At 44.1% G+C, this 22407-nt stretch overlaps 1 protein-coding gene across 5 annotated transcripts in view; it reads right to left on the minus strand.

Moving 5' to 3' along the window:
* LOC111864377 (protein winged eye) overlaps nucleotides 1–22407 on the minus strand; it is a 425251-nt gene that overhangs the window by 161840 nt on the left and 241004 nt on the right. Inside the window, exon 1 of one of the 5 annotated variants that reach the window (XM_033751484.1) lies at nucleotides 5082–5844. The exons of the other annotated variants lie outside the window; for them this stretch is intronic. The gene's annotated coding sequence lies outside the window, so the exon portion shown is untranslated. Of the gene's footprint in view, nucleotides 1–5081; nucleotides 5845–22407 lie in introns of those variants that run through there. 5 annotated transcript variants of the gene reach the window in all.

Below are 22407 nucleotides of genomic sequence, written 5' to 3' on the forward strand. Positions count from 1 at the left end.
AACATCAGATTTATATTGTCTACGAATGAGAGACGATATCATTTTCTTGGACATCACTTTAACTGCCAAGATAGGAAACAAAAGGCTACTTCATCTAATGAAATTTAACTTCAACATGTCGGTACACTTGCTCGTTACGTAAGTATAGAAAGCGTTTATCATCCCGCGGAACTGCACGCTCTTGTCACGTCCCGACTATCGGCCAGAGACAGCGTACATTCGGCTAGGCGCAACGATTTATTCCCGGTAACACTCGCTGCGGGTTAATTTGAAGAGAAAACAGAGATAACACAACCGCAGCCATTTTAAACATACAAAAACAGTTTAAGTATACCCGTATAAGTAATCAATGGCACTGAAAACTAATTCCCTTATTTTGTGCCATATCTGTCAACGAAAACACAATTATGAAATAATTAATTAAAGTTAATAAAAGAGTTCATGCAACAGTAAAGAATCGCAGGACTAGTAAAGCACACTTAATTATAAATTATGTTAACAGGATTTCATATATCAACATTATATAAACATAATTTAAAATAAAGTAACAATAAACTAACTGTGTAATGAACGAAAAGTAATTTCACGTGCAAATACAACATATAAAAGATGACAAAAACACAGCCTTATTACGTGAAGGATCACATAAACACACACGCCTCTTGCTTCACGACAAACGCCATGGACCAGACTTCTACAGAAACTGATATTCCCTCGGGTAATCAAGGTATTCTCCTGCTGGAGAACCCGAAGGTTGATTACACTCAAACATTCCCTGTTTTACTCAATTTCTGAGACACGCCTTAACATCTCATTTTCTCAAGATCTATTCCAATATTATCCAAGTAGACTGTAAAGGGTTCTGAAGATGGTGGATGACAGAGAATTACTGGGGTTTGGAATTTTCTCCATCGTCCGGAAATTTAGGTAATAGAGGACACGACGTTTCGGAAACTGGATGTTTCAGTCTTCAGGTGAGAAAGAAAGACATCTACTCAGTTGGGCCCCTTAGAAAGAGCTAATCTCCATCACTGGACTGTGTATTATCCAAATGCCTACACGGATTGCTCAGCAAAAGTCTGTCGTGTCCTTCAAGCGTCCTATACATGCCATCCAATTTTCTGGTAAACATCCTAACAAGCACAAATTCCAAATTTCTTTTCCGGTGAGGGGCTGATATTACGGGTTCACCCAACCCCAAGATGGAGAACCATTTATGTTGACCATTCACGTCATATAAGCACAATCAGGGCTCCCGTTTACCCCCGGAGACGGCGCCGTCGCCATGCGCCATGTTGCGGCAAGAATCCCCCCACTTCATATGGCTTCATACGCACAGCGGGCCTTCTGCTTAACGAATGTTGCCCGGAAATGTGCTTTAACCCACAAATTTGGATCTTGTAGGAACGGAATCCAGCAACCAGCAAGCACCGATTGCGTTTATTTTTGTCTGGAAAGTCACTTAACCCCGTGTTTATTCTAATTTTGTAATGTCACCTGATTTGTGTATTTACTTCCGTAAGGTCACTCACCTTATTTGGTTTTATTTTGTTGGTAATAGCAATCAGATCATTTAAATACAATACCGTGTGTTGGTAATACTGTGTTTCATTTTGGTCACTCTGAGTTATATTCTTCAGTTTGGTTTGCCGTCACTTCATTAGGCTCTGGGATTTTATTTGGTTCAGAAATGTCACTTGATTGGGCATGGCAAGTAACTGGTCTCGTAAATATATTAATGATATTAAAAAATGTGTCAATTATATCCATTACTGCTTTCATAAACTTTACGCCTAAAAATCGTAACAGGCTCAGCTCGAACTGCTTAGGAATCAATACAAGACAACATGACAAAACTAATAGGCCCATATTCTATAGAAAAATCTATAACTTCACGGAACATCATGAAAGTTGTCAAGAAGGTTCGGATATTTAAGGTATTACGAAAAAAATATTGCAGTAACTGTTATTGAAATAAACTGTAAAAATGAAAACTGTAAACAGCAAGGGAAAAATATATTTTTATTCTGCGACGGTACTAAAATATAATCACGGTATTACCGGCATTAATAAGGTAAATCAGAACTTCCAATACATAACAAAAAAAAAAGACAGGCCTACAGCATGTAAAGTTGTAATTAACATATCAAACAAATGTTAATAAACATGTAAATATCTTGGTTTGCAACTTGAAATGAACGCACGCACATACAAAATTGTTTTGAGTTACAATTCTGAACATAATTTGGAACTAAATTTCAGAACACTGAACATAACGATGCATCAAATTCAAAGACGAAACCAAACAGTCACACTTCCCTGACTTTTTCATCCACTTGGTTCTAATCTCCTGTACCTGTATCGTCATCGAGAAAATCAGTTATCAAAGCGGTCTTCATATCTTCCTGTAGCTCTACCAATTTCTGAGCTCCCAGACTGACTGTATTGCAGAATTTGTTTCGAAGGTTTTCTTCGAATATTGATATCAACACAATTTATTTTCTTCTGTACACATTTCATCGCTTAAACGCGATACCGTAGCTGGTTGAGGCACTTCGCTACAAGCCGGAAGGTGGAGGTTTCGATTCCCGATAATGTCATCGGATTTTTTAATTTTCCTAATCCTTCCAGCGCCGGTCACGGTAGCCGAGCGTTCTAAGGCATGAACTGTCTCCGCTCGCTCGGAAGCCGGGACCGTGGGTTTGGATCTGTTTCCTGTGAGGTACGAACTGAATTCTTATATATTATTCTTATACACTGCCGGTCACAGTAGCCGAGCGGTCTAAGGCATGTACTGTCTTCGCTTGCTTTGAAACCGGGATCGTGGGTTTGAATCCCACTCAGGGCATGGATGTTTAGTTTGTGTGTGTGCGTTTTTCTGTGTCTGTGTACAGGTAGAGGCCTTGCGACGAGCTGATCACCCGCCCAAGGAGTCCTACCGAATGTGTAAGATCTAGAAAAAGCGAAGTGAACGGATGAGCTCATGGAGTTAGGCCTGGGCCCACTGGGGTTGTAGTGCCAAGGAAAAAAAAATCCTTCCAGCTGCACTACTGACCAGGGGCAGACTGTCTCTTAATAGAAATGAGTACCAGGAATCTCCCTGGGAGTAAAGGGTGGCCGGTGCGTAAGTCTGAGAACCTCACCGCCATCTGTAAGCCGACTGTCTAGAGAAAATGTGGGAGCCTCGACGTCTCACAAACCTATGAGCTCCGAGGCCTGTTACAGGCATAGCTTACAATATAGATATTACCACTCAAGACTTTATGGCCCTAAATACACAATTTCAAACTTGGCCCATGGACACGAGGCCATTACTGACTATTCTGAATCTCAGGTTTACAATTTATCGAACAATGTAAAATTTTTGGAGCAACCTTGTGGAATTATGTATTGATACTAGGCCCAAGAACTGAAGCAATATATTGTTGTACCTAAGAAACGGAAAAGCGAACTCGAAACATTCCGAAATGAACTGTAAGAAGGTGAGTTTTATAGACAACGCAACCGTGAGGCTGGCTTATACGTTACGGGTAAGCCGGCCTCAGTGCACTGCAGTGAGACCGCTTCCACGCGCGACACTCGCAAAAGCCTCTCTGCATCTACCAAACTGCAAGGAGGATTACAGTCCATTATGAGTCATTATCCCGCACTGTCACGCTAGTTTTTATTACCAGCTGACAGCCAGAAGGGCAATCAACAATTAAACCATAAAACGGTAATCTGCAAGAACTTGGGGTGTAACACATTAGGTCATATCACCTGTTCCGAACACTGAAACTGAGGTTCCTTACACAAGTGCCAGGCCTCTAACAGGGCAGACAACAATTACAAAGTCGCTATCAATATGAGCAATAACGTGTTACAGTAACACACAAACCATAACTCTACCCTGCTTAAAGCCTAAATTCTTAAAAAAAATAGTTCGCGAACTGGTACACCAAAACCTCTTTTAACCTCGCAGACACTATGACTGGTAATGTTATGGTTTATCAACAATTAACAATGTAATTTCCGTCGAATAGATAACTTCCTCGACAGACAAGGAATTCGTTTCGGATCTTTCATATTATCACAACAATGAAGATGTTGTAAATCAAGTATATGTTTACTTGACTCTGCTGAATTTATAATTTCAATAGGCTATTCCAGAATGCCTCCTTTCCATCTTTTTTAATTTTCTAATATCTGTAATGTAAACAACATGACGGACGCAACACTCAATACAGAATCTTGAAATTATGTCTGTAGCTCCTGGATAAATTTGCAACAAGATGGCTGAAACAATTTCGATTTAATAATGACAACAAAGGAACTACTGAAGTTCGGTATGAAGATCATATACATGCCTATACTTCAGTGTCAAGTCAACATATAAAACCATGGCGATAGCACGAATATGCAACAAATTCAGCCGGAAGCCGTACACAAAGCATATATTAAATTTTAGGCCTAATTCATAGCGTCAGTATGCTCATGAGATCCGTACGTAACAGCCAGGGGCATTCTAAACGCAAAGGCACACATGTGAAAATTGTACTGCGGTTTGGACTGCATTTTTCCAGTCATATATACATAATTTTTATAATCTTCGCATTATTATAAGTTGTTCCATTTCCTCTTAACCAGTTGAATGCAAAATAAACTTTTTGAAATCATGTCAGTATGACAATGGGTTTATTGTTGTGCCGTAATCACACTGTTCGTTCAGGTAAAAAAAATCACTCGGGCCTTAAAATCTAAAATTATTAGCAACACAATATCAGGAGTCCATTCAAATGAATTTCTCTTCCGTTGCTAATTACATAAATGATAATATTTTCACAGTTACGCTATTAATTAATAATTCCGCAATTAAATTCAATCAGGCGTATATTTTAAACACAACAGAAGATTAAAAAACCAAACAAAAATTGCTGCGTGACACGTCACGAAGATGTATCACTTATTGGTTACAGAACATGTTGTAAATATGATCAAACAAATGTTATTTTACTAATAACCGCCATACGTTTCGCGAAACATAGATAACATTCTAAAAACATAATTAATCTGATTTGTGGCGGACTATGTTATGTGCCTACCTGCCACAAAACAGAACTCGAGCGTTGGAGCATCACTGCCCCATGTCGCCGTGGTTCCACCGGCGGCCTCCAGGATATTGCCGGCGTTCACGTTCGTAGTGAGGCGAGAAGACGCGGCGCTGCGTCTACCGTAGATGGTGGACTGATCGCGGGTTACTGCAAACACCAACGGCCATGTCTAGTCCTGTCTCTCCGGCCTTATATTTCGAAATAAACGCTAAAACCCGACTGAATACAAATTTCTTTTCTTTCAGAAAGCATTCACTGTATCTTTAATAGAACTCCACCCAAAACACCAAGATCAAAGGGTGCGGAAAACGTTAAAACTGCTGTCTTTTTACTATATTGAGTCGAAAATAGTGTTGACAACAATTTATACAATTATACAAATGCTTTTACAACCATGACAACGTTCTATTTCTTTAATTCACCACGATATATGAATGTTTTCCTTTGTTCCAATGATTATTAAATCAAAACAGTTCACCATGACAACACCGTTATAGGATGTTTACAACAATTTCTAATTGGCACAACACACGAAATACATAACTTTAACCCTTTAAGAATTATTTTCTTGTACACGAACACAAATTATCCATGTATAACGCCAACAAACCACTACTGTCTTCTGTTCGTTGCCCCGTACAACATTTGTAGGCGCATTTGGACAAACTGCAACCACGACTTCAGCAGAACCATAAACCGGTTTCGGTAAACTCCGACATTGTTCGTTCATTCTCGCCGGGAAGCCGGTATTGGAATAGAGTATGAGATGATGGCTTTGATGGCAAGTTGGGCGGGGCGGAGAAGTAGAGGGGACGGAGTTCAGTTCTCTTCACCTGACGTGAGCGGGGGTGGGAGAGTTTGAATTCTACGCGGTTTGATGGGTTGCCAGAACCAATGGCGGGGGAACGGTAGGGGGATCCATAGAGATGGCGGGAAAACGCGAGAGGGGTAACACAGATGCTGGGATGGGTGTTACGGAGCCTGGAGGGGCGAGGAGGAAGCACAACTCTCACTAAATGAGAAGTGATGGGCTGACTGAAGAGGGAAGAGAGTATAGGAAAGAGATCGAATGAGAGAGAATGGGAATCGATTGTTGGGCACGCCAGGTCTACTAAGCAGGGGGTCCAAAAGCACCAGGAAACTAGAATAAGCAATGCTATCAACTGCTGGTCGGCGTAGTGACTACCTCGCATCCCTTTTTGTCCCACCCCGTTAATATCACAGAAGGCCACCGTAAAGGTTCTTGTTCCTAGAAAGGAAAGAGATGTAGCTACAAGAAAAAAGAGAAGGAGAGATTCGAAACTAAGTGAGAGTTAGAGTAGGGGAGGGTCTATCCCAGGAGTAGGACGGTTTCTCTTGTCTGCACTGCGCACGTCTTCACGTTTTCGTTCGCTAGCTTGAGGCTATGTAGAAAGAGAAACATTGATTATACTACCTTTGGGTGTGGGTGTTTCTGAAATCAGTATCGTAGCTTCTCCGTGGTGGTTTGTGTACTGTCTGCATCATCTTCCTCAGGACTTCGCTGTTATCAAGTTCTTAATACCATCAGCAAGCTTTCTAGACATAAAAAGTACTTTAACGATCAGCACTTTAAGATAAAACAAAACAACAGTGCAATACGTGAACGAAATAAAATCTACAGTTGCATAGTGTGTGTGCATATATAGGATACATAACGTCATATCCGTTATGTCAGGAAGTAGACAGGATTTTATAAACATGATAGATAATAGTGTCTTATGTTGTTATTCCGCAACATAGCTCTTTTGATGGCCTTACATAGTGATATATTTTAGTTCGTCGAGTGACAAAACTGATAGATAAACCCACTTAGGCTATTGATCGAAATATACATCCAGCAGTAGAAGACAGTGACGCAACATGGCGGTGACAAAACAGTAAAACTCGAATACTGTAATAATTGCGGATACAATTCTTTGTATTGTGTGTGTGATTTAGCTGCTGTCCAATCACTGCCAAGTGTTGCTGGCTACAATTCTTCGAACTGCGTGATAAAACATTTTTTCGCTCGTTTTTTGTGAAGCTGATGGTGTGATACTGAACATTTTTAATTGTACGTTCACAACCTCTGAATTTTATACCATGCAATGATTATATACGTTATTACGATGTTAGGTTGGTACAATGTATGAATTCTTACCGCATATCGTGAACTAATTCTTCAGTAATATTCACTACATCGAATGACACTATTATGTTGAACTTAGCAGTCAATGCACTGAAATAATAAAACTATGGGTACGTAAATTATTGAACATAAACGCGGGTGATTATGATGTATGACGTACGTGAAACAGTAAACGATATTATTGTCACAGGGCGATAGAACGTTTTGAAACACGCTTGTGGTTTAAGTCTTGTCTCACGTTACGTAAGGAAGTTTTCAGTATCTAGACTATATCGTGTAGGAGGATGCTAGGATGACAGTGATGAACTGGAAAGGATTTGTAAGGAAGCGACCGTGAACTAATTGAGGTTTAATAATTGTGTTCTGAACTATGCAGTGCTAGTGTTGTAACAGCGGTCATATACCTGTCAAGCTTCGTTACGAAGTCTTTATATGTTGTCTCTGGGCTTAATTAAGTACCATGCCGTGAAGACGTGTGGGGGGAGGGGCGTTACTGCTCCATTCTTGATTTCGCACTAGATTAAGTGATAGGGCAGCTTCATATTCCGGCTTTATCCTGGGGAAATCGCCCCTGGTACCCGCTGGGTAGGATTCCGGGTGGACCCCACAGCCGGTCTGAACGCTGTAAAGAAAAATCTCTTGTCCCTGCCGGGAGTCGAACCCCTGCCGTCAAGCCGGTCGCTATACCGATTGCGTTATCCCGGCTGACAAATCCCTTAGAAACTTATGTAAATATGACAGGTGTCTCGTCTCTTCAAAGTTCCGAGTTACTGACGAAAATATTGTGACATTCTTGCTAGAGAGTTTCTGGTGCAGAAATGATTATTTGTTGCACGGCCCCCACATCCACGAGCCCACGGTGAGATCGTGTACTGAGAAAGGAAACTTTAACTAGTTAGATTCATGTTCAAATTTGTTTTGTGTGAACTGTACCTGTGTTTTAAAATTTTAATTACAAGTGACACAAACAAACGCATGCACGTAAGTGTTTCGAAGATGATGATAATCTGTTGCCCCTGTTTTTTCGGTACACAGTTTTAAATGAAGCCTGCTAAAGATGTACACCGAAAAGAAAATGTGGTGAAACTTCCTGAAATCTGTTGTAGTAAGGCCCTATCTGGCGACATGCAATATAAAAATATGTTATTGTTACGTAACAGTATGGCCTGCGCAGGTGTATACTGCGCATACGCTGTAGGTAGCATCACTATCATGAATTTTCGGACTCATTAAACGTCAGTCTGTCCCCTCCCCTTCTCCAACTGCGCCATCCCCCCACCCTGTGTTACCCTGTCACTGTTCAGGGGGGGGGGGGTAGTTGATATTTATCAGACTCTTATCACCACCAAGCCATGTCCGGCCAGCTTTGTAGTACCGTTAAAACAGGTACAGACTGCTGCCATTATCATTACCCATGATTCATTGCGGCTGGGAAAAAGGAGACAATTGAGTAACTTGTTCCGTGTTGACGAGAACAGAGTTCCGGTCCTAAACCAATGTGGATACTGCCACGGTGAGGGGGAAGGGGTTAGGGTATGCCATTATTGAGATTTCATTCCAGTTCTAAACAGGATCGAGGAAAAAAATTTGAAACCAAACTAAATACAAGGCTTCGAATTGTCCGATGTTCTGTCCTTCGGTAATAATCCTGCTGTTCGTTTGGTCACAACTGGGTCTCAAACCAGACGTTTTCCTATTCGATTATCATAAAACTTCAACCCCCATTACTCACGTGTCGAAATGAGTATCACGAAATCTTCCTGGGGAATAAAGCGCGTCCGGCACGTAAGGCTGACAACCTCACCGCCATCTGTGAGCCGATTGTATAGAAAATGTGGCAGCCTCGACGTCTCACAACCCTATGGGCCTCCACAGCCTGTTAAGGGATACCTTTATATTTACTATTCAGTAAACATTCTCATAAAGTTTATTTTGTCAAGATTCAACATTTGTTTTAAAGAGGAAGACAGCGTTAACACATTATTGGGGATTAGGGTGCTCTCGTGGGCCGGCAGAAAAAAAAATGGGGGCTGCATGTGTCCATATGCCGCCAGTTGGGACAACCCTGCAATAGAAGCAGGTGGGCCCACCGTAACCCCAAACATGACGCTTCAATTTCATACTAGAGTTTTTTTGTGTCCCCCCCATGCTACACTGCATTTGTTATGTGTGCAGAAGCAATAATTATATTTTAATTAAAACCGCACATATCAAAGCGTCCTTTCCTGTATTCAAAATCCATAAAAATTGTCGAGCGTTGTAACTTATAAGTAACACCTGCTATGTGTAGCACGGAGTGGCTAAAAAGTCCCTTTAACGTAAAATTACAGCGGACCTGTACGTTTTTATATCCTGCGAACGTTGCCTGGTCCGTTCCCGTGTTCCCTGAGGTATTTTCTTCCAGGTTCCAATACTGATTATGTAGCCGGGATAGCGCAGTCGATAAGTGTTGGGCTGGACGACCGGGGTTCGATTCCCGGCAGGGGCAAGGAATATTTCTTTCCTCTGTAGCGTTCAGATCGGCTCTGGGACCCACCCAGTCTCCTATCCAATGGGTACCTGGACATTTTTCCTCAGTGGTAAAGCGACAGGGGCGTGAAGCTAACCACTCACCTCCATCTACAGGTATGGCTGACAACCTCACCGCCATCTGTGAGTCTGTTATCTAGAAAAAATATGGGAGCCTCGACGTCTCACAAGCATATGGGCCTCCACGGCCTGTGACAGGGATAGCTTCACTTTTTTTTGCCTTTATTAGGGCTAGACAGACATTTTTCAAGCCAATTGCTGTGTCCAAATTGTTCACAAATGCGCAGTCTGCTCGTTAATTAAATATAAATTTAATACAGGTTTTCGAAATAAGTAATACCAGAAAAAAGTATACGTTTCTTGCGTTACGTGCAACTTCAAGATCAAATACTCGTTGCAGCCATTTACCGCGAGGAGCACTGCGGTCAAGAAAATGGCGACGCCTGTGCAAAAAAGCGAAGGGTTTCGTGTAGTTTAATAAAACTACAAAATCTGTGGATGAAACAGGAATTCCAATTCGGTGTATATACATTTTCTAACATTTCGGGCACATAAGGAGCCGGTATAGCGACTGGCTACGGGCTGAACGAACAAGGGGTCGGGGTTCCAGTCCAGATGGGGGCAAGAATTTCCATTCTCCCTGTCGTCCAGACCGGTTCTGGGGCCCATCCAGCTTCCAATTCAATGGGTGCCAGGGGCTCTTTATCCCAGGGGTAAAGCGGCAGGGGCGTGAAGCTGACCACACCTCCAACTAGTGGCTAGGTCAAGAAAATGTGGATCTATACATCCACTCCTCCATACGTCTTCATGGCCTAGTGCTTAATTAGTTAAGCACAGGGACAAAGCACAATAGACCACTGTAGGTCGCGGTGCAAGGGCCTCATACATTCATTCATAAGCACAGGGACAACTTCACCTTGTTTTGCTTTTATCGGACACAATAAGACCTTCAAAGTGATAAAATAAATGTTAATCATTCTTGTTTAACGTCTGTATGAAAAGTTCTGTCTTCTGGGGTATACCGCCGTATAGCCCGTTGAAATTTAACTGACGTTTCAGAGGAACATGTTGCCTCCATCTTCAGAGCTGAAGAACAGGCCGAGCGAGAAACGAACGTGAAAGCAGGTGCCAAACAGGAGAATCAGCTTTCCAAAATTTCAGAATTTCCTTTCTTCTATACCTGTACCTTCAGCCTGCATGGAATTCCATAGGTCCCAGGCACATGACTTCTCTCTCACACTCCTTGGTTCTCTGCCCGCCACAGCCTTACCATTTCTCCCTTGTCTTTGCCTAGACCAGCACAAACGGTCCTTATAAGGGTCATGCTGATTATCCTGTTCTTGTCTGCTATTGGTGCGCTCGATTGTGTGTAAGCCAATGGGTACTGGCGGTTCATTGTGTCCTACAGACGAACCAACAGGAACTGACTCGCTATCGTCTATGTACCCCCCGTTTCCTAAATAGCCAGACGTTTCGACAAGCCGCTTGCTCTGTTTGCCACCTGCTTTCCCGCTGATTTCTTGCTCGGCTTATTCTCCGACCTTGAAGATAGAGGCGATATGTTCTTCCGAAACGTCGGTTGACTTTCAATGAAGTATACAACGCCACATCCCAGAATATGGAACTCTTCATAACCAACGATGCGAGAACCTCAAACGGTACAAAACTGCTTCGAAATAAGATCGCTTGTGGGGAAAAATAATCCATCATGACATAAATTTCCAAATTCGAAATCTCAGCCCTATCCTGTTTTCACGCAATTAAGACTATCGACTAATATGCGAATCTCTGTCCATAATCTTTGGAACCCCAAGGGATCAGTGAGAGTTCTGATCCGTTTAATTATCTGCATATTAATCTAACTGCTGAGTGACCCAATCAGCACATTTTTCTCTTTGAAAACTTCGTCAAAGAGTACTCTCCAACCAGTCATCACCCGCCGATAATCCGAGTTTCGAAATATTTTCATCTATCATCATGGGCGGCACTGCGCATGCATGTTCTAATATGAGAGATTTATCGGTCAAACATCATAGCTATTACTGCTTGTCGCCATTGTACTGTATGAACGCGAGATATAGACAAAATTCACAATAATTTACGGTGACGCGCCGTCCTAAATTATTGGTAGTAATTCATCTGCCATCAGTACTTCAGTTATGTGAACAGATGCGCGCGCATACCTACTGACAGAGCTTTCCTGAAATAACTCCGCACAATTCAACACGTTTCTATTTAACTTCTAACAAGATCTAATCGGGTTTATGAGTTCCCAAAATGCCACACATCAATGACAATTAACATAAATTCGATTCGTGTATACCGGACTTTTCTTCAGCATGTCACGTTTGCTCCGAAATGGGTCAATACAATTATGAACAATTAAATAATTCAAAAGTCAATTGGGAGTAATTAGGATAATTAAGATAAGTTTCAAGGATGTCCAACGTGATGGTCAGTATTCCATTTCACTTTTTTCTTTGATGTATCATAGCTGACCGCCTCTGTGGTCTAGTGGTCAGAGTTCCTGGCTACAGATCCCGGGTTCGATTCCTGCCGCTAACAGATTTTCTGATAAGTAGAACGGGGTCCACTCAGCCTCATGAGGATAATTGAGGAGATATTTCAAGGAAATAGCGGCTCCGGTCTAGAAAACAGATATTAATGGCCGTGGGGATCCGTTGCGCCCACCACGTGACACACTCTATCCGCAAAAGTTGGCACTAACTTCGCCGACAAGCGGCGGTCGCTCGCTCGGTCGGTATAGTTCACTTGCGGACTACAGGCCACACCGTTTCTTTTTGTGTGTATCATAGCTCAGATGGTGTTCTGAGAGCACAGACCTTGGTTGAGTGCCACGTCAGTATATGTGGGCTTTGCGTGCTGCTCCTGCCATGCTTATCCCAGCAATGCTCCGAGACCAGTCAGCGTATCATATCCTTACTCACGTCTTCACAGTCTGAACGATACTTGGAAGGGCACAAAATAAAGTTATCACCACGCCATAACGTATGGAGGAACTGAGGTATAGCGCCACCATTCTTGGCCTCTACTAGATACTGAGCTGAGCTTCACGCTCCTTACGCTTTACTCCCCTGATATCCTTTTTAAGGAGGCTGTGTTGGCCCGGAGACAGTCTGGAAATTATTGCCCAGAATGAAACCCAGCCCGTATCCTAGTCTCTATACTGACTGAGCTACCCGGCTCCATACGAATTACGCCTATAAGTCAAGTTACCAAGGTGTTCTGTAGTCGATATGCCAGGACTTGAACTTAGATTTTCCCCTCGAGTTAGAAGTACGTGTATTGTAACCTCCGTTCCTCTGGTTGCAGTAAGTACCGAAGCCTCCGCCCGCTCGAACACTGGGATCGTGGGTTCGAATCCCACTCAAGGCATGGATGTCTGTGTATGTTTGTGTTGTTCTGTGTGTATTTCTTTTAATGCTAGTGGGGTGGGACTAAGTCCCTTGTACTGCGGCCACTTCTGGCCTATTGTACCAGCCCCAGATGATAGGTGAGGGTGATTGTGGAGCAATTGGTGGAATGAAGATTGGCAGGGGAAACCGAACTACTCGGAGAAAACCTGCCCCAGCGCCGCTCTGTCCACCACAAATCCTACTTGATCGAACCAGGGCCGCCGCGATGGGAAGCCAGCGACTAACCGCTTGAGCTATGGCGCGGCCTTACGACGGGCTGATCCCCGTCCAAGGAGCCCTACGCACTGTACAGATGATGAAACTGAAAAAGCAGCGAAGGTCCACAAGGGCTGCAGAGACATAAGGAGGAGAATGGATAAGTCATCCTACCAGCACACTATACTGTCACCATACCGAAGGCGGTTGGGTTGCCGGTTGCTTATCCCTTCTGCTCGCCTCAATTTTGGCGGAAGTTGCGTACTGCAGATGCGGTGGAGTGATTAGCAGTTAAACTCCGTCTCCAGCGTCACGTGACTGTCACAGGTACAGAACACGGTAATCCGCGATAAGAAATCATGTAACCACTTAATTGGGGCACGACCTAAGCACGTATTTTCCATTCGCAAAGAAATTTACCAATATAAATCAATTTCTGCCGCCAAAGCTCAGTCGGGTTGGACGACCAAGGGTCGGAGTTTGAGTCCCGGTACAGTCAAGAATTTTTTCTTTTTCACGTCGCCCAAACCGGCTCTGTGGCCCACCCAGCCTCCTATCCTCAGGAGAATCGCGGTCGTGGCGTGAAACTAACCCTTCAGCTAGTGCCGAGGCCAATAAAATGTGGATCTATATATCCACTCCCCCCATACGTCTTCATGGCTTGGTGCTTAATTAGGGACAACTTTACCTAGACCATAAAGTTTATGGACGTATCTTGGTTATTTAATGACGCTATCAGTGTCGAGACCATAGCGTCGATGATAGGATGTTTAATGAATGTGGTGCGGTTGGTGGAATGAGAATTGGAAGGGGAAACATAGTACTCGGAGACAGCCCATCACAGTGCCACTTTGTCCACTACAAATTCCGTATGACTTGACCTGACATCGAATCCAGGACGCCGCGGTTGGAAGCAGGAGTCTAACCGTCTGAATTATGCACTGCTAATCCTTGTTATCATCTTCAGAATGAACTGCAGTTGCTTTCCTAAACAGTATTAGCTGGCTGTAGTACTGGAAGGCAGTGTTTCATGTGAGGTACGAACTGATTTCTTATGTTTAGATGAATTTCAGGCTTTACGCAAACATATGTTCTAGGCTTTCCTATCTTTAAGCAAATTCTGGGATAGTTTCCAAGTTCCAAATTGCTACTGAATGCTTCTTATGCAGTCTCTCATACTTTTTTTAACTCGCTTAGTGGGGGGTGAAGTCCAACTGGGTCCACTCGGCCACGGCGACCACTGATTGGCCTATTGTAGGATGCCCCGAGTGATTATGATGATGGAGAATTTGGTGGAATGACGATTGGCAGGGGAAACCGAAGAACCCGGAGAAAACCCGCCCCAGCGGGTCCACCACAAATCCCACATGACCAGAACCGGGATCAAGCCCGGGCCGCCGCGATGGGAAGCCAGCGACTAACCGCTTGAGCTATGGCGCGGCCTGTCTTTCATACTTAAATTAAGTCCCATCGCTGTCAAAGTCATCATAATTCATTTTTCAGGGTTATAGATTTCGACATTTCGGGTTTCAGGTCAACTTGATCACGATTTTCCGCTGTTTTCCATGGTCGCAGAATAAATACAGAGTTGGTACCCAAATTCTATGTTGCATTGCTTACATCACGTTTAGCCCTCCCGATGTTAACAAAATTTCGCCTTAATTTTTGCCCTACCAACGTTAAGTGAAAAATTCACTCTAACGCAGCGTTTCCACATTAATATCAATATTAGTTCATTCTTATACAGCCAAGGCCCTACTCATAGCAAATTTTATATCCTAAAACTTTACCTGTTTCACTTCCTAAAGTTTTACCCGTCCCCAAACTTACCTCTACTACAAGGTCCAACGGGCACTGCCTGGGAACATTCAAAACCTGGGGAAAAAATTTCTATGCCCCCCTCACATAAAGGTATTGTCACTCACTACAACCCCCTCCCTCGACCACTCTATAGCGCCATGAAACCGTTAAGGTGTTCTCTATCTTTCAGCGCTACAAGGTATACGTACAGTATAGAATATTAACATAGAAACCGAATTCATCATAAAATAAATTAATTTACGTTTCAGAGTGTGAATTTTATTTAAAGGACAACAAAGCAAGAAGGTAATGAGTTTTGAACGAGATGTATGCAAGTCTAATTGGCTAATTACGTAATTATATATATATGTACATACATGTGTATCGATTAATATTAATAATATTAATAACGCCGAATAAGCCGGAATATAAGGGGACCCCTTATATTTCGAGTGAGGGAAAAAATTAACTGAATATGTCGTTTAGTCCTGTGGGGTGTAAGAGGGAAAAATAAACAAAAACTCCGTGGCCTGTTGTCCGCAAGCGAACTATACTGACCGAGCGACCGCCGCTTGTCGGCGAAGTTAGTGCCAACGTTTGCGGATAGAGGGTATAGATAGCGTGGTCAGCGCAAAGGATCCCCACGGCCGTTTATCTCGGTTTTCTAGACCGGAGCCGCTATTTTCATGAAATAGTTCCTCAGTTATCCTCACGAGGCTGAGTGGACCCCGTTCCAGACCCACTATTTCTCAGAAAAATCTAATAGCGCCGGGAATCGAACCCGGGACCTCTGTATCTGTAGCCAGGAACGCTGACCACTAGATCACAGAGGCGGTCAGACAAAAACTATACTATTAAATAATAAATTTAAAATGTTATACCTAAAATATAATTCTAAGTGAGAGAAAGTTGTTCCTGTACTTAATTCATAAACTCTATGCCATGAAGACGTATTGGGGAGTGGATATACAGATCCACGTATTCTTCACCTCAGCACTAGTTGAGCCCTGCTCATACATGTGTTTCAGGCGATCAACCATGTCAATGTTAAACTGAAAACCAACGTTTCGGAAGTGTCCTCGGTATCCATCATCAGGGTCGATGTGGTGAATGAACGTATGTTTGTCGAATCGACGCCACTTTCTATTGGCGCATTGTGCAGTAGGAGGGCGTAGTCAGTCTGCGCGGTCACCCATCCGAGTCTGACCTTTCGCCGTGTTGCTTAACCTGGCGTCCCTGTTATCTGATTCTTTTCTGTTTTCTTGTTTTGCACAGTCTGATCGCTTCCTGTTTATATTGTTGGGACTAATTTTATTTCCGTCGCTTCTTCGACAAGTCGATCCATGTAACCCTGATCCGGTGGCTTATTCATCAAAGCCTGGAGTTCCAGCACAAGTTTACCAAGGCACTCCAAAACAAAACCCCCAAGACCCAGAGAAGAGCGTGTTAAAAACAAAACAAAATAATCTGACGACAGGGACACCAGGTTAAGCAACACGGTGAGGGGTTACAGTCGGATGGGTGACCGTACAGTTTGACTGATCCCCTCGTACTGCATAATGCATCATTTGGTGAGGATTCAGTTTCAAAACAGATATAAATATCAAGGACATGTGGTCATTCACCACATCGACCCTGATGATGGGAGCAGAGGAGACGTCTGAAACGCTGGTTTTCAGTTCAACATTGACACAGCTGATGTTGACCCCAGAGAAACACTATTTATCCATTGGACGAAAGGTCGGGTTGATGCAGTCACCTCTAGCGAAGAGATTCTTCCTTGCCGCACCTAAGGATCGAACACCGCGAATATATCACCCTGTAATCAAAGCCATTACACTAATAAATAAAGCATGGAATAATAATAGGTTGTTTGACCCCTGACAAAATGACAGTGTGTCATTAGAATGACTCGAGAGCTGTGAGTTATCGCATGCCGTAGCTATGGCAACTAGAGTTAGCTAATGGTCTGTGGACCCATTTGTGTCTGTGGTGGGAGATATGTCATATGTATTGGGGGGGGGGGGGGGGTATAATCACCTATACACCTACCTAAGCGCCCGGTGGGGTCCCTACTGACTACGTGTAGCAGGCTGACCCCACCGTGTTGCCAGTTCCGAAGGACAACACAGGTACACCGTCTGGCGGTAGTGGTAGTAGCCTTGTGAACGTGTTACAAGAACTGACCTACGCATCAAACTCATGATCTTAACTACCGTAAGGTGCGGCTTCTCTCCGCTGTCTCTAGAGCCCCCCTCGGGTCCTGGTTTTTGATTTTCAGTTTAATGATCATTTTACAGACGGCAGGACTCCTTGGACGAGTGTTCAGTCCGTCGCAAGGCCTCTACCTAAACACAGGAAAACACAAAATAAACACTATGTGATTGTGGGATTCGAACCCACGATCCCGGCTTCCAAGCGAGCGAAGATTAGTATGTGCTCTAGACCGCTCGGCTACCGTGACCGGTAAAAAGTAAAGTTATCCCTGTAACATGCCGTGGAGGTCCATAGGGTTGTGAGACGTCGAGGCTCCCAGATTTTCTCTATATAATCTGCTCACAGATGGCGGTGAGGTTGTCAGCCTTACGCACCGGCCACCCTTTACCGCCAAGAATATTATGGTACTCATTTCTGTTAGAGACTGAGTCGGCCCCACGGCCATAGTGCGGCTGGAAGAATTAGGTCAATTGAAAATATCCACCTCATCGGGATTCGATCCCGCGACCTTACGGCTTGTAGCATAGTGCCTCAACCAACTACGCTACCGCGTGCCCCTAAAGTTAACCCTGGGCTGTAATTAAGCATCACGCCATGAAGATGTAAGGAGGAGTGGAGGTATGGCTCCGATATTCGTAACCTCGGTACTAGATATAGGTGAGTGGTTAGCTTCACGTCCAAGCTGCTTTACCCCCTGTACACATCGGGTAGGAGGCAGGGTGGGCCCCAGAGACGGTCTGGACGTTATGGAGAAAACTTTCCTGCCCCTGCTGGGAATCAAACACCGACTTCTCGACCGTCCAGCCCGTAGCCTATTCACTATACCTCCTGAGCTAAATCGGCTCACTTGTTCTACACTACCGCACTGAATTTGAGGTTCTGACGGCGGTGGCTATGAAGATTACTGCCATCTGGGATGTGACACGGTACAGTCTGGTAGAAGTTTATAACCATGTTTCTGAGGAACGTACTTCGTCCATCGTCAGTGTAAGCCGAAGAATATTCCCTCTGTTGGCTTCTCGTTAGTCGCTTCCCTGACTTACCTCTCGATACTGAAGATGGAAACAATACGTTCCACCGAAAAGTCGGTAAACTTCTACCAGACTACACAGCGTCACATCCTAGCAAAATTGTACTCTTAATTAGCCCCCAAAGAACTCTGAGTTTGATTAACATGTTTACAAGGTTCCGTCACCAAACAATTTCCACAGCCTCACAAACTCCGTGGCTTTAGTCCGCAAGAGAAATCTACCGGCAGACCAACTGCCGCTTGTCGGCGAAGTTAGTGCCAACTTTAGCGGATAGAGGGTGCCGCGTGGTTAGCGCAAACTAATCCCCACGGTCGTTAATATCGGTTTTCCTTGAAATAGCTCCTCAATTATCCTCACGAGGCTGAGTGGACCCCGTTCCAGACCCACTACTTCTCAGAAAATCTGGTCGCGCCTGGAATATAACCCGGGGCCTCTGGATCTGTAGCTGTCTCCACAGCCTCATTCCCTAATTTTTTATGATACATTTTTAATAGTATCCTCTTTCCTGTGACAGGGTCTCCAAGTGGTCTTTTGCCTTCAAGTTTTCACACTAGAATTACAGTTTGGCGAGGATAAATTACGAAGCTCCTCGTTAGGCAAATTGTCAAAATGTCCTCTCCTGAGACGCTCCTAATTTGTGAAGAATTCCATCTTCCTGGACATTGCAGTCGCCGCTCACGGTAGCCGAGCGGTCTAAGGCATGCACTGTCTTCGCTCGCTTGGAAATCGGAATCGTGGGTTCGAATCCCACTCAGGGCATGGATGTTTAGTTTGTGTGTGTACGTTTTTCTGTTTGTATACAGGTAGAGGCCTTGCGACGAGCTGATCACCCGCCCAAGGAGTCCTACCGAATGTGTAAGATCTAGAAAAACCTAAGTGAACGGAGAAGTTCATGGAGGTAGGCCTAGGCCCACTGGGGCTGTAGTGCCAAGGGGGGGGGCCATTGCAGTCAGTTAAATGAACAAACAATTGATTACAAAGTGAGCATTTGTTTGTGATATGTTGCTTGTATTGACAGATCAACATGGCAGTGAAGTGCGCCTTTTACTTCCCCTCCCCCCAAGTCATTTACTGACTGGCGGTGTATGCGTGTGTTTTTTTTATGAATGATTCTCTCCTTCCCCGTTTTGTTTTATTTTTCAATTATTTTTGATAGTTTCGTTTTGTATACATTTAACTGAATAAACCGGAAGATCACATGGACTTCCCAACTGAATTAAATGTCGTTTTTACCCCCTTAAGGCCATAAGGGGGTAAAGTGGAGCCCCCGGAGGCCCAAAGAGATATACCGAAAGACTGGTGCAACCACTAAGGAGCTGCAGTGTAGAACGGGCTTGCCTAACGACTTGGAGACGCCGATAGAGCGCCTGCGCCGTATGTAGCAACTCTTACCCTAAAATCCAGGACAAGAGGAAAAATGGTGACGAGCAGAAGTCAGCTATTAAATACCCTATGTCGGGGATTCGCAACAGCCATTCGATAGACAATTTTTAGGAGGTGCCATTGGACACTACAGTGACCCCTGACTCATCCTAACAGTTGGGCGAGACAACAAAAACACCATGGGACCGGCAGAGCAGTTGCACCGACCTTACTGATAACCAGACAGCCCGAGAGTATAAGTAGGGCCCGACCTAGGATGCAACTAACAAGTTCAAGTTCAGATGTAAGATATTAATGTAAACAGACACCTCGATTGTATTTCGGGTTTATTCCGGTACCCCCTCCCCTAAAGAGCCGGAACAGCCCAGTCGGTATAGCGACTGGCTATGGGCATGACGGCCTAGGGGTCGGAGGTTCGAGTCCCGGTTAAGTCAAGAATTTTCATTTCTCCACGTCGTCCAGACCGGCTCTGGGGTCAACACAACCTCCTATCCAAAGGGTACCCGGGGCTTTTTCCCCCGAGGTTAAAGCGACCGCGGCGTGAAGCTGACCACTCACCTTCAACTACTGCCTTTGTCAAGAAAACGTGGATCTATATATCCACTCCCCCATACGCCTTCATGGCTTAGTGCTTAATTAAGCACAGGGAAAACTTTACCTTTTACCTGTACTCAAACCTTGGTAACATTAACACGAAATTTCCCGGATTCTAAGAAGAATTCTTGAAACAGGAGTCAAAGCGTGGACCTAATAAAAATATGGCGTGAGCCGGTCACTGCAGTCATGATGTCGGCGCCGGCTCGAAGTTACATAATTATACAACAACACGCTTGTAGGTCATAGTCAATTCACTTTGTTGCACGAAATGTTAGATGACTGCCAGTTAATAGTCACAACAATTAACATATGGTAAAATAATTGTTCTCGCCATGAAGACAAATGGGGGAGTGGAGGTACAGCTCCACCATTCATGACCTCGACACTAGATGGAGGCGAGTGGTCAGCTTCACGCCCTGCCGCTTTATCCCAGGGGAAAGACCCAGGTACGCATGAAATTGGAAGTTGAGTGCGGGTCCCAGAGCCTGTATGGGTGCTGCGGAAATCTGTCCACTGCCAAGAATCGAACCCCAGCCTTCCATCTCATAGCCCGTCCCTGTACCTACTGAGCTATCCTGACTCTTAATGAACATAACAGCAGCAGAAATTACCTTACATTTAAAAAAAAGTGGTTGTAAAATGTTCTGCAGATGGATGCTTTCCTGAGCCAGTTGAATCCACGCCGTACTTCTTTAAGCTCTGCTGTAACAAAACTCTCCCACTTATGTCTATGTCCAAACGTCTGTATGCAGTTGTTTTCATGCGTGCTACATGTGCCGCCCACTGTATTATTCCTGGTTTATTGACCCTACCGATTCGTGACGAACGGCGAAGTGCCTTTAATACATTAGTGTGACCTGCACTTACCGCAGACATGTTCTGGTGCCAGAAGCTACAACGGAGTCCATGTTTCAGCATGACTCCGTTTCTCCTGCCGACACGTGTACTGCAACCCGCATATCATAAGGCGCTGCTGAGCTAGCCTGCCAGTGACAGACCTGCCGTCATTCCACGAAAGACAATTAATTAATTACATGTCAATGTCGGAGCTTCGGATCAGCCGTCGGAGAGAAGTTTAAAACCGGAATGGCTCAGTCGATAATGCAAATGGCAGCAGACTATACCGCCTGTGTTTGAATTCTGGCAAGTTTTTCTCTCACTCATGGAGCTGAGCCCTTCTTGAGGAGCCGCCAATTGTGCAACTACTCAAGAACTTCTCAGCAATTAATGGAACCCGAAGGTTCATTACCGTATTCACAAAAACCCTCCACTGGTCACTATCCTGAGCCAGATCAATCCAATCCATACCATCTCATCCTATTTCTCTAAGATCCATTTTAATATTGTCCACCCACCTACGCCTTGGTCTTCCCAGTGGTCTCCCTTCTCCCGGCTTTTCCACCAATATCCTATATGCATTCCTCTTATCCCCCATTCGTGCTATATGCCCTGCCCACCTCATAATAATAATAATAAGGGGCCAAGGGGAAGAAGAGGCACAGATCCTCTCCGACCCCAGGGATATGGATGCAAATACATAGCCTCTCTGTACTCAAGACCGTCCATGCGTGATGAAGAATCACACCCTACAAGAGGTAGCCCCGTTGAACATCTTAACAGAACATGGCGGATCTAGAGGAGTAAACCTGAAAAAAAGTCCCCTAGCCTAGCAAAAGAAAACTTGCATACTTATAGATGTATCAGTACCATCGGACAGGAAGGTAGTACAAAAAGAAGCAGAGAAGAAATTAAAATATAAAAATTTAAGCATCGAAATTCAGCGAATGTGGAACATGAAATGTTTTGTGATACCAGTAATTATTGGAGCCACGGGTACAGTCACGAGAGGGTTGAGAAAATATTTGGAACTAATTCCTGGTAAGCACTCCATAGATTCACTGCAAAAAACAGCTATCCTGGGAACATCACACATACTACGGAAAGTGCTACAGTGCGAAGCTTGAAGCCTGAGTGGTGAG

This window comes from Cryptotermes secundus, unplaced genomic scaffold (genome assembly GCF_002891405.2).
Source record: "Cryptotermes secundus unplaced genomic scaffold, Csec_1.0 scaffold83, whole genome shotgun sequence".
Taxonomy (NCBI): Eukaryota; Metazoa; Arthropoda; class Insecta; order Blattodea; family Kalotermitidae; genus Cryptotermes; species Cryptotermes secundus.